Source organism: Suncus etruscus, chromosome 5, assembly GCF_024139225.1.
Source record: "Suncus etruscus isolate mSunEtr1 chromosome 5, mSunEtr1.pri.cur, whole genome shotgun sequence".
NCBI lineage: Eukaryota > Metazoa > Chordata > Mammalia > Eulipotyphla > Soricidae > Suncus > Suncus etruscus.
In genome coordinates, this window is record NC_064852.1 from 47,237,172 (window position 1) to 47,250,892 (window position 13,721).

Genomic DNA, 13,721 nt, shown 5'->3' on the forward strand with positions numbered 1-13,721 from the left:
AGATGAAGTCATGAATTTTTCCTATACATGGATGTACATGGAGTCTATCATGCTGAGTGAAATAAGTCAGAGGGAGAGAGAGAGACGCAGAATAGTCTCACTCATCTATGGGTTTTAAGAAAAATAAAAGTCTTTTTTGCAACCATCCTTAGAGACAATGAGAGGAGGGCTGGAACTTCCAGCTCACTTCATGAAGCCCACCCTAAAGAGTGGGTGAGTGCAGTTATAGAAACAACTACACTGAGAACTACCATAATCATGTGAATGAATGAGGGAACTGGAAAGCAGGGTGGGGGTGGGGTGGGATGGTGGGAGTTTTGGGACATTGGTGGTGGGAATGTTGCACTGGTGAAGGGGGATTTTCTTTACATGATTGAAACCTAATCATAATCAAATAAAAGAAAAATTCAAAAAAAATGTGTAAATGTGTTGGGATTTTTCCCCTTAACCAGGATTGATCACAACTGTTGGAAATTCTTGTCCAAAACCAAACTTTGTAATAAAAGAAAAACTCGAGTTTTAGGGAAAAAAAAATGTGGGGCCAGAGAGATAGCATGGAGGTAGGGTGTTTGCCTTGCATGCAAAAAGACGATGGTTCGAATCCCGGCATCCCATATGGTCCCCTGAGCCTGCCAGGAGTGATCTCTGAGCGTAGAGCCAGGAGTAACCCCTGAGCGTAGCTGTGCTTGACCCACCCCCCCCCAAAATTAAAAATTGCTTGATCAAAGACAAAAGCGAGGAGGGCTAGAAGTTCCAGCCCACTACATGAAGCTCACCACAAAGAGTGGTGAGTGCAGTTAGAGAAATTCTACATTGAGAACTATCATAACAATGTGATTGAGTGAGGGAAGTAGAAACCTGTCTAGAGCACAGGTGGGATAGGGTGGGGAAGAAGGAGATTAGGGACATTGGTGATGGGAATGTTGCACTGGTGAAGGGGGGTGTTCTTTACATGACTGAAACCCAACCACAATCATGTTTGTAAGTAAGGTGTTTAAATAAAGATATTAAATAAATAAATAGAAAAAAATGACAATAATCTAAGGAAGAAAAAAATAAATATTAAAATAAATAGAGAATAAAAATATAGAAAAAATAGACACTATCAAAATTTTATTTGAAAAGCCAACAAAATCTTTTAAGTCTTTAACTTAATTTCACAATTAAATGAAAAAGGACAAAAATTAATATAAAGAGGAGACAATATCTATATTACAGCAGTCTTAATTTTCTTTGAAAATGCATTAAAAATCAGAAATGTAAACTGAAAATGCTTGATTTTAACATATTTTCTACTTTCTAAAATTAACTTCTATGTTTCATAAAAATTCTTATGTTAAATTATCAATATAATGTATCATGTTTTTGTTTACCTTTTCATAGTATTTAAAATCAATTCTTTATTTTCCAAAGTCATTGATATTCAGAAAATTTAGATTTGTATTAAACAGTATATAATTACTGCTTAGGTTAAAAATGCTTATGTAACAAGGATATAGAATAATTCATTTTACAAAAATCACATCTCAAACTTAAAAGATAACATATATCTAGATATTAATATGCCATCCAATTATTTTCTAAAAGTGACATTTTTATGTAAAAATAATGCTCTGAAAACTAATGTCCCCTTTTTAAATTGCATTATGAGTAAATTTAGACTAGACCTTTGTGAAAAAGGATCCTAGCCAGTATTATAAAATAAAAATTTGATTTTAGGCTGGTTTGTACTTACATTTTGATAAGCACTACTTTCATGAAATTGAATAAAGGTGGCTGGTATTTTAAAAAAAATGCTTGATGCATTACATCAAGTAATGCATATAAATTTAAAGACATGAAATGTAAATAAACATACTTGTCCAAATACCCAGTATTCACTCTGTTAACACTTTGGTATATATTTGATTCATACATATGCATGTATAATTTTTTTCTCTTGTAGCAGTATCAGTTTACAATTTTGTTTGTAATGTGTTATCTATTTATGTGTGAGTAGATGTACACACAGCATTGTTCAGAAATTCTGGTTTTCTATTAAAGTACCACTCCTGGCTGTGCTATGGGGGACCATATGCTGTGCCAGGATTATGTGTTGGTTGGCTGCATGCAAATCAAATCCCTTACTTGCTGTATTTTCTCCCTGGCCAATGTAGTGTGTCACTTTAATGATGATTCAAAGACATCTTTCAAAATTGGTAAATTTTTATCTACATAATTATTCATTTCAGCTATCTATGTGTAAATACATCTAATTATGTGTAAATACATCTAATTAAAATAAATAATTCAACTTGTATTATTTCTGATTCTTTTTCTTTCATTGAGAGGTGGTAGGAAAGAATACTTCTCAGAGAATGCCTCTGGCTTTGTGCTCAAGGGTCACTCATGGTAGGCTTGGAGAACCATACAGAGTGCTGAGGAATCAAAACTGGTGGGCTGAGTGTAAAGCAAGCATTGTACCCACTGTACTATCTATACCACTAGAAGCATTCCAGTTCCTTGCATTTCATTTAAGGGTTGTTGTTCATATACTTATCCCAATATATATTGCTAAAATTTACACTCCTTCTAGCAAGGTGTAAGACACACAGATCATGCCTTTTGATCTTTAAGAACTTCATTAGAAAAAAAAACCCTGACTTTTATTTGCATTTTTGTGTCTATCCATCTCTAAAATAATCACATTTTATAAACTACTATCTAAACAAAATGTATATTAACCATTTCTCTAGAATAGAAAAAAATCCCCATGAGGCATTCTCAAATGTTCTTAGAAAAGGATAGATTAATAGTAAGTAACCTCATTAAGTACGTACTTGAATTTTATTTTACTTTATTTTATTGGGCAGGAAGAAACATATCTGGCAGTGCTCAGGGTCTGTTTCTGGATTAGTCTCAGGAGCGACCCTTGGCAGTGTCATGGGACTATATACAGTGCCAGTGATGGATCTGGCACTCATTTCCACAGTTGGTTACAAGCAAGGCAATCATCAACCCAGGTACTAACTCCTTAATTTTATTTTTAAATCTTAAGTTCATTGTGTACAGAACTCATTTAAGAAATAAACATACTTTTTCATGTGTCTTTTGGCCATCTGTATTTCTTCTTTGTCAAAGTGTCTGTTCATTTCTTCTCCCCATTTTTTGATGGGATTAGATGTTTTTTTCTTGTAAAGTTCTGTCAGTGCCTTATATATTTTGGAGATTAGCCCCTTATCTGATGGGTATTGGGTGAATAGTTTCTCCCACTCAGTGGGTGGCTCTTGTATCTTGGGCACTATTTCCTTTGAGGTGCAGAAGCTTCTCAGCTTAATATATTCCCATCTGTTAATTTCTGCTTTCACTTGCTTGGAGAGTGCAGTTTCTTCCTTGAAGATGCCTTTAGCCTCAATGTCCTGGAGTGTTTTACCTACGTATTGTTCTATATATCTTATATATAAGATATATAGATATCTTATATATCGAGGTCTTTAATCCATTTGGATTTTACCTTCGTACATGATGTTAGCTGGGGGTCTAAGTTCAATTTTTTGCAAGTGGCTACCCAGTTTTGCCAACACCACTTGTTGAAGAGGCTTTCTTTGTTCCATTTAGGATTTTTTGCTCCTTTATCAAAAATTAGATGATTGTATGTCTGGGGAAGATTCTCTGAGTATTCAAGCTTATTCCACTGATCTGAGGGCCTGTCTTTATTCCAATACCATGCTGTTTTGATAACTATTGCTTTGTAGTAAAGTTTAAAGTTGGGGAAAGTAATTCCTCCCATATTCTTTTTCCCAATGATTGCTTTAGCTATTCGAGGGTGTTTATTGTTCCAAATAAATTTCAAAAGTGCCTGGTCCACTTCTTTGAAGAATGTCATGGGTATCTTTAGGGGGATCGCATTAAATCTGTACAGTGCTTTGGGGAGTATTGCCATTTTAATGATGTTAATCCTGCCAATCCATGAGCAGGGTATAAAAAAGTGCTCCACATCACTAATCATCAGGGAGATGCAAATCAAAACAACGATGAGATACCACCTCACACCCCAGAGAATGGCACACATCACAAAGAATGAGAATAAACAGTGTTGGCGGGGATGTGGGGAGAAAGGAACTCTTATCCACTGCTGGTGGGAATGCCGTCTAGTTCAACCTTTATGGAAAGCGATATGGAGATTCCTCCAAAAACTGGAAATCGAGCTCCCATACGATCCAGCTATACCACTCCTAGGAATATACCCTAGGAACACAAAAATACAATACAAAAACCCCTTCATTACACCTATATTCATTGCAGCTCTATTTACCATAGCAAGACTCTGGAAACAACCAAGATGCCCTTCAACAGACGAATGGCTAAAGAAACTGTGGTACATATACACAATGGAATATTATGCAGCTGTCAGGAGAGATGAAGTCATGAAATTTTCCTATACATGGATGTACACGGAATCTATTATGCTGAGTGAAATAAGTCAGAGAGAGAGAGAAAAACGCAGAATGGTCTCACACATTTATGGGTTTTAAGAAAAATGAAAGACATTCTTGCAATAATAACTTTCAGACACAAAAGAGAAAAGAGCTGGAAGTTCCAGCTCACCTCAGGAAGCTCATCACAAAGAGTGATGAGTTTAGTTGGATAAATAACTACATTTTGAACTGTCCTAATAATGAGAATGTATGAGGGAAATTGAGAACCTGTTTAGAGTACAGGCGGGGGTCGGGTGGGGAGGAGGGAGACTTGGGACATTGGTGATGGGAATATTGCACTGGTGATGGGTGGTGTTAAAAAAAAAAAAAAAGAATCATTTTGGGCAAGAGACCTGGAACAAACCTTGCAGTGTGATAAATGCCAGATTAACCTCCAGCCTACCTAGTCCCCTGAATAGTGTTGGGTGTTTCCCAGGTAGTCCAAGCAGCACCCCATCCTCACACTGAACCTCAGGCCCTCCCATACAACTACTGGCCTTATTGTCCAGTTAATAGAAAGGGTCCCTGGGACCCCAGAACTCAGGAGGGCCTCACAAGATTAAAAAAAAAGGATGATGATTTTTGATAATTTATAAGGAAGGGTAGGGTCCCAAAAAAAAAAAAAAAGAAATAAACATACTACATGAGAGTGACAAGCACATTTATTTGGAATCATAATACAGGGAATGTAGATTTAGATAGCGAAATCATGGTATCATCTAACCTTTGCATTTATTTTGAACTTTAGTGCCTTTCTGTTTCCCCTGTGATTAGTGTAGCCATGTGTTATTGTTTCCTCTGGCATCAGTGGGAAAATAAGAAAAACTGTGCAATATAACTTTGATAGGTTTTCTCGGGGTAAATATTGGACAAACTGACTATCTGGCCCTTCATGAAAGTTTCATTTTATCAAACAGAACTATCTACCTCAAAAAAAATTATCGAAATAAACCCTTTCCTCTAGCAGTACATAACCATTGCTTTGTTTAGAACAAAATTTACTTATATTTTCCCATAAAAAAGGTAGCAGAATACTGTTTTTCCACATCTATATACTAATTTACAAAATGATTGCATTGTGCAGTCTGGGTTACAGCTGTTCTACACACACACACACACACACACACACACACACACACACACACACACATACACACTCAAGCATGCATGCCTGCACATGTACTTCATTTGACTAATTCCCTAGAAACTAAAAAATAATGGAAATAATGGTATTTAGAAATCACTACTAAGAAGATAGTGTTTTTACTGGTTGCTAATTCCTTGTAAACAATTATCCTCTATTTTGAAATTGGACAAGTCAAAATCATGTTTTACTCCATATTCTTTACCACTTAATTTAACTTCTCCTTTTTATTGTTTAAACTCTCATCAAATATCAAATGCCATATCAAAAAACTACTTACACTTGAGTCAGTAGCATTTTATTAGGAGGACAAATTGTTTAAAGAAACTGCCTTAAAATAGTTTATTTAGCTAAAAAGGCCTTTTTAGCTACATAAACTTAAATATGTTATAGCCCGAGTTCTCCCATTATCTAAGAGTGTTCTTTGACTAGGCCAGACACATTTTAATAAATGGTCAAAGTAGGTTCAAGAGAAAGTTACCATTCTGCTGTTAAGAGGAACATATGTGATTGAGTTGCCATTGGGAACATCACAGAATCTGTAATAAAGTTTACTTTGCACCGATCACAAGGCACTTATCTTGAGATTCAGTGGTGTTATTCTTTTATGTTTTAATGGTAGAAAGAAAGAGAAATATACTCAGCAAATTTTGCACCATGCCTGGAATGAAATAGCTTAACTCTTCATGAAAGAAGTAGAATATGAATGCAATGACAGATACAATTACTTTGGTTTTGTTTTAAGTACATTTTTGAACTCATTAAAATGTTCCACATTTAAGTGTTCAAAATAATCTGAAGCAATTTTATAATATGTCAACTGTAAAGGTCAAGAATAATAAAACAATTAGGATTAATGATGAAATTATATAATCAGAAGGTCTCAAAATAATGCCTCCAAATGCCTCTTTTGAAAGAAATACTTTAAATATACATTTATATGGTGCTTATTATGTGGAAAATACTGGCACAATTTTTTTTGCATTTTCTACCTTCTCCTTAAACAACACCATAAAATGGATTTTTCTTCACTTAAAAATCATTCAGGTACTGAGAAGTTAAATATCTTGCCAAAGCTAATATAATATGAGAGAGTTATAATTTGAATTTTCTTCTGATACAAAATTATTTGACTAGGGAGGGTGAAAACAGAATATAGCCACACAAACCACCAAGAAAATATATAAGCTCAACTGGATGTTTCAATTGACTTTTAAGGAAGTCCTTGTTATTCAGATATCATTATAGAATTAAATGCATTCTTAAGACTGCTATTTGGTAGAAAACCTATATTGGTTTCAGAAAAAATGGTTTCTTCGGACTGAAAATATCACTAGTTATTACAGAATCCAAGTTAGTCCCGCTTTCTTGAGAATGAGGATCAGTTTATTCTTTGGTAAAACAAAATAGATGAATTTTATATGTGAAGAAGATTCTTTAATTATTTTATGAGTTGTATACTATGTGGTAAAATCTTGCTGTTTATCAGGACATTATAGAGTCCAGAATGCTGTGTTATTGACAATAAAGTAGATTCTGTGAAAGAATTTGATCAGTTTCACAGATATTTAAGCATTTTGGCTTCTCTAAATTGCTCACCTGTAATATAAACTAGAAGAAAAGGATAGTGGTCAATTTTAGGTTCAGGATAGAAGTTTCTTCTGTGTGTCTTTTGAGTTTAAGTGTTAAAGATGGGAAGAAGGCATTGAAGCTAGTAATAGAAATATTCCTATCTGAGATTCAGATCAAATGATTCCACTCTTCCGAGAATTCTCCAACAATGGCCTTTCCAACAGAATGAATCCACAATCAGAGCCTGGGAATTAATTTCAGTCAGTCAGCTTTGCTGGCTTTGGTACTCCATGCTCAGATTTACAAAGCCATTTTTGATGAAGACAATAAAATCCACCTTTCTCTCCTGTGTTGTATTATGCTCTGACACTTTATCTAAGGACACAGACAGAGGGTTGTTCTTAACCATATATAAAATGGAGCAGCCTCACAAATCAAGTTTTAATATTGCACTGTGGAAACACCAAGGTTAAAAGGTAAATCTGGGGTGTAGCCATATTGATTAATTGATATAAGAAAGGACAGCTAATCTTTTTCTTGCTTGAAAACTCTAGTTCTTCATGTCAGGTTTGTTGAAGTGCTTCCTGTGTGAAAAGATGATTTTTTAAAAGTGGAAACTTAATGCAAAGAAAGTAGGGAAATTATGTCAAACAATCACTCAGAAAAGGTTAGTGAAAGGAGCCTAATGCAAAGAAAATGGGGACATCTCATCAAACAATCACTCAGAAAGGCAAAGCACTAAAACAGGGACTGAAAAGTGAGAGTTATTTAGATTTCATTATTTTAATGACTTCACTGGAAGCACCTTTACCAGTAAAATAATAAAAGGAAACAAAAGCAGTAATTTAAGATTTATCTTTAACCCAAGAACAGGAAAGAAGTCCTATATTCTTTCATTTAATTAAATGAAAATGTATGTATATATGTATAGATATATATGAATAGATATATATTTGGTTTTTGGGTCACACCCGGCAGCACTCAGGGGTTACTCCTGGATCTATGCTCAGAAATAGCTCCTGGCAGGCTCAGGAGACTGATTATAAGAAGAAAAATAATGCCTCTTACAAGAGATTTTTGGGACAGAGAAATACACAGGTACCTAAAGACAGCATGTCTAAATCACTTTTTTAAGCCTAAGACAGATAATAGTATTTGCAAATGGAAAGCTAGCATTCTGGGCAAACAAAGCTACAAGGATTAAATAAAAAGGACTTGAAGCTCAATCTGTGTATGTGTGAAAGGAGAAAAAAGATGCAAGAATCACAATGATGAGATGCTTATGCCAAATTATAGCAATACTGAGTCAGGTGATAGGGACTTCAATGGCATTGATATTGGCTATTTTTTGGCATTATGCTCAGACCTAAAATGAACCTGAAGGGCCAAGATGATAATATAATTAAAAGCAAACCTAGACAGCTGAAAGACTTGTAATATTTAAAGTTTATTTCTGACTCATGCAAAGTCCATGCAGCTGGATGATAACCCTATATCTCAGAGCTAAAGTGTTTGGAACATGTACTTTCACCACAGTGATAGGAGATGCTTAAATGATCTCCTGAGATGCTTTGAGTACATATTCGCAATTGTATTACACCATCATTCTTATATCCATAGCCCTGGAAACAGTCAGAAAATGTTCATCTAACTTTAAGAAAGGCTGGAAAATATTCCCTAAAAGGTTACTTGGCTGGGTTTACCTTAACACATGAGGAATTTAGGTTTTCATAAAGAAAAATTTCATAGGACTACATTGTTAAATATTAGAAGTTAACCATCAAATATTAGAAGTTACCATGACTATTTATAATACTCTGTTGCTGTCTTCTCCGACTATTTTTTTAAAAAGTAACATCATTTTTGAGTTACAAAGTTACAAAGATATTTTTTGTTTTGGTTTGGTTTTTGGTTTTTGGGTCATACCAGGCAGTGCTCAGGGGTTATTCCTGGCTTCATACTCAGAAATTTCTCCTGGCAGGCACGGGGGACCATATGGGACACCGGGATTCCAACTGATGACCTTCTGCATGAAAGACAAACACCTTACCTCCATGCTATCTCTCCGGCCCCTCAAAGATATTTATAATTGAGTTTAAGGCATACATTTTTCCAACACTAATCCCTTCACCAATGTCCACAACCTCCACCAATACAATTTCCCTTCCACTCCTCAGTATTTCCATGGCAGGTATTCTTACCCTACCCTATTCTCCCAGTGTCCCCTTTCCTTAATGCCCTCCCCAATGACGAGCTTCCTACTGAAGACTATTCTACTGCTCTTCTTTCTAACGAATACTCTATTTCTTCATTGCTATTGAACATTTGATATTCTTTTATATAGTTTCTTTTTTTCTCCAAATATAAGAGATTATTCTGAGTCTGTTCTCTCTCTGACTCGTTTTACTCAACATGATAGTCTATAGATTCATTCACTTTGAGTCAAATTGCAGGACTTTATCTTTTCTTACAGTTGATTAGTATTCCCTTGGTACATGTACATAGTTTCTTCATTCAGTCATCAGTTCAGGCATTTGAGTTGTTTCTATATTTTAGTTATTGTATGTAGAAATGCAAGGAACCAAGGAGTGCAGATGTCTTTCCTGAATTTTGATTTTGGGCCCATGGGATGTATTCTCAGGAGTGGAATTGCTGGATCATAGGGAAGTCCAATTTCTAGTTTTAGATAAATGTCTCATTGTCTTTCTGAAAGTCTAAACTAGTTGACATTCCCACCAACAGTCTTTTTTTTTTTTACTCATATCTTTGTCAACATTGACTGTTCTTTTTGATGAATGCCAGTCTCTGTGGTGTGAAGTGATACGACATTGTTTTAATTTGCATTTCCTGATGAGTGATAGAAAGCATTTCTTCATATGTTTCTTGACCATTTGCATTTCTTCTTTGAGGAAGTCTATGTCAATTTCTTCTCATCTTTGGGTAGGTTTGGACTATTTTTTTCTTGTACAACTCTACCAGTGTTTTATATATCTTGGACAGTAAACCTATGTCAGATGAGCAGTTAACACTTGTTCCTTCCTGTTTAAGGACTGTCTGTAATTTGGTCATTGTTGCCTTTGAGATGCTTAGTTTAAAGCATTTCCATTTATTTGTATTTGCTTGTACTTGCTTGATTAGTAGCTTTTTGTTTTTCAAGATGTCTATAGCTTCAATGTTATGAAAAGTTTTACCTATATTTTCCTCTATGTAATTATGGATTCAGTCTGATATTTGGGTCTTTAATGCATTCTGATCTAACTTTTGTGCATAGTATTAGCAAAAGGTCTGAGTTCTTTTTTATTCCATGTAGCTGACCAATTTTCCCCCATATCAGTTGTTGACAAGTCTTTACTTGTTCCATTTTATATTTTTGTTCCATTTTTTTATTTTGAAGATTAACTGATTTTACTAACTGACCTCTTATTTTTGGTGTAAAGATTCAAAGGAATCTTTGATTATCTTTTGAATTTCTGTGGTATCTGATTTGACAATGCCTCTTTTACTTCTGATTCAATTAATTAGGGTTCTCTAACTTTCTCTTTCTTTGTGAATCATACTAGTGTTTTATCCATATTGTTAAATTTTCTAAATAACCAGCTTCTTGTTTTGTTAATCTTTTGGATTTTTTAATTCTAATTCCTTCCTTCCTTTCTGCTCTAAGCTTTATAATACTTTTTCTGCCTGTTTTGGATTCCTTTTGTTGGCTACTTTCCACTTTCTTGGGTTGTACTATTAGGTTATTTATGTGGGCCCTTCCTTCCTTCCTAATGAATGTTTGCATAGCTATGAAATTTTCCTTAACACCACTTTTGTGGTATCTCATAAGTCCTGGTAGCTCTCGTCCTCCTTTCCAGGAATCTTTTCATTTCTTCTCTGATTGGTTATTCAGTAATGAATTGTTTAATTTCCAGATGTTTAAGTTATATCTGTTTCTGTAATTTCTATTTTTAGAGCATCATGTTCTGAAAAGATAGTTGATATGATTTCTATCTCTTGTCTTCAAGGGTGATGCTTTATAGCCCAGCACTTGGTCTGTCATAGAGAATGTCCCATGTGCAACAGAAAAGAATGTGTATTCTGATTTGGGGAAATAAAAGCAATAGGTAGATAGATTAGATAGATAGATAAATAGATAGATACAAATATGTCTAACTACTAAGCCCCTCTCTTTCATTTTTTTCAAATCCAGTATTTTCTTTCTGAGTTTTAGTGTAGTTGATCTATCAAGTAGCAAGATAGTGATGTGAAATCACCAACTATATTGTTGTTTTGAATATCTTCTTTCAAGAGTGCTACCAGAAGTTTTACATATTTTGCTGGTACCTCATTTGGTGCATATGTGTTTAAGAGTGTGAGTTCTTCTTGATCTCTCTGATTCTAAGACATTGAACTCATCTTTTTATAAATTATACTCTTTATAATAGTTTATGGTTTTATAATTGAATAGTCATTTAACATGAAAAGTAAGATAGATAACTAGAATTATTTTTGTATCAACTGGATATAATTATTCCTTTACACATTTATCATGGCTCCTTCATATAAGAAGGATATAGAAAATTGCATTTTTAAAAAAAGCAGTTTTTAAATGATGTAATCAGAAATTAAATGCAGTTTATTAATAGATTTTTAACCTTAGGTCAAAATTATTTATATAAACACTTAAAACATACATCATAATTTAGTATTTATATATGTGTGAAATATAAGATCCAACCTTAATATCACAGCCACTATAATTCTAATAGGTTATGTATGACACATTTTGCATTTTTGTCCTATTTGTTTCAATATATGTTAATAGATGGTAATTATATGCTTTTCATTTGGGCAGCCCTTATCCAAAAATGATTTAATATTCACACATCTAATGGATCGTGCATGGCTATTGATCATTTGGATCAGAGTTCAATTTGAACTGCTGCTGGTTAGATTAGAAATTGTAATCATGGTAAAAGATAAATTACAAGGTCTCTGCAGATCAGTTCTTTCTTCTGATTAGATAGGCTTTTAGACATGATAAACCAAACAGGAGAGGTCAAATAATATCTGCGGTGCTGTCATTTTGTGGGTTCTAAGAAATATAGCAAGAGATTCCCCTGGACCCTTCTAACATCTCTCAGGAATGAAAAATTTATAAAGAATGACATTTTATTGCAACAAAGATGGTAACAAATATGCATAAATTATTTGTGAATTTCTCTAAGGGCTGAGAGTCAAAGGGATGCTTATTTTGTAAAAACACATTTTGAAACAATAAATTAAGTGACTTATTTTTAAAATTTTTTAATGTTTATTATTGACAAATTTTATTTGGATTGGCAGGCATCTAATTGAAGACTAATTTAGATGAAGCAGACCTTTGGTGACTTTGTTATTAGATCATTTTTGTCTTTACATTGAAATTATTTTGGGGGTATAATATAATGGAATGACATTTTTATTGTAGAAAGTTTAGAAAATATTATTTAAGAAAATAAATGTTATTCAATAATTATCTATGACTCTAACATCTTAACATATTTTATTAAAAACCCTTCCTCTTAATTTTTGGTGGGAAATAGTAAACATATATAAATGCAAACAATGATTATATTAAAATCATACATATCCAACTATTTAGATTGAAATATGTTAACTGTCTTTAAGATATTCCTATTCATAATTAAATATACTATAGTTTTAGATATTATTATCTTGATTTTATAGTGAACTGTTGTAAAATTTTGTTTTGTAATTTGATGATTTTTTTAATAATTTACAAAGAATATACAGTGTTTTCATTTGATTCTTTTGTGTTTTGCTTAAATAGTTTATAATTGGGGCCAGAGATGGGGTCAAGAGATATAATGAATGCATTGCCATCCATGTGCAAGGCCCTAGGTTAGATGTGTACTACATCTAGATTTGTGTACTACATAGATGTGTGTACTACATAGCTCCCAAACACTGCCTTGTGTAGATCCAATGGTCCTAAGCAAGAGATAAGTGATCCAGGATTCAGAACCATATTTTCCTTTGGAGACCAAAACAAAATATAAATAAATAAATTTATAAATATATAAATCATCATCCTCACCCTTCTCATCCTAATTATTATCACTTAATAAAGGATAGGTAAAATTAGCCCAAAAATGATGTTAGCTCAAAATCACAAAGCAAGGCTGCAACAGTTACAAAGGTAACCATTAAAAGAAATCAAAACAATTACAAATCTCCTAAACCCAGTGGTTGGTTTCTGATGACTCGTATGATGTATGTTTGCAATCAAATGAATTTCTCTGAAAGGTTCAACAACTGCATAGTATTCAGATTTTGCCTTTCTCTTATTTGATATTCCTGTGCCAAAATCTTACACACACACTGATATTTTTCAACTGCTTACAAGAAGGCTTTTATCTTTTTGTGCATTTTTAGACTATCCCATTTTGTAGGAGGAGAATGGGATTGTGGGGTGGGAGTTTTGATGTCTCTTTTGAGTCATGTAATTAAAGAAATAACTCCATTTGTTGGTGGCTCAGAAAAGAAAAGCAGTGTTGATATCAAAT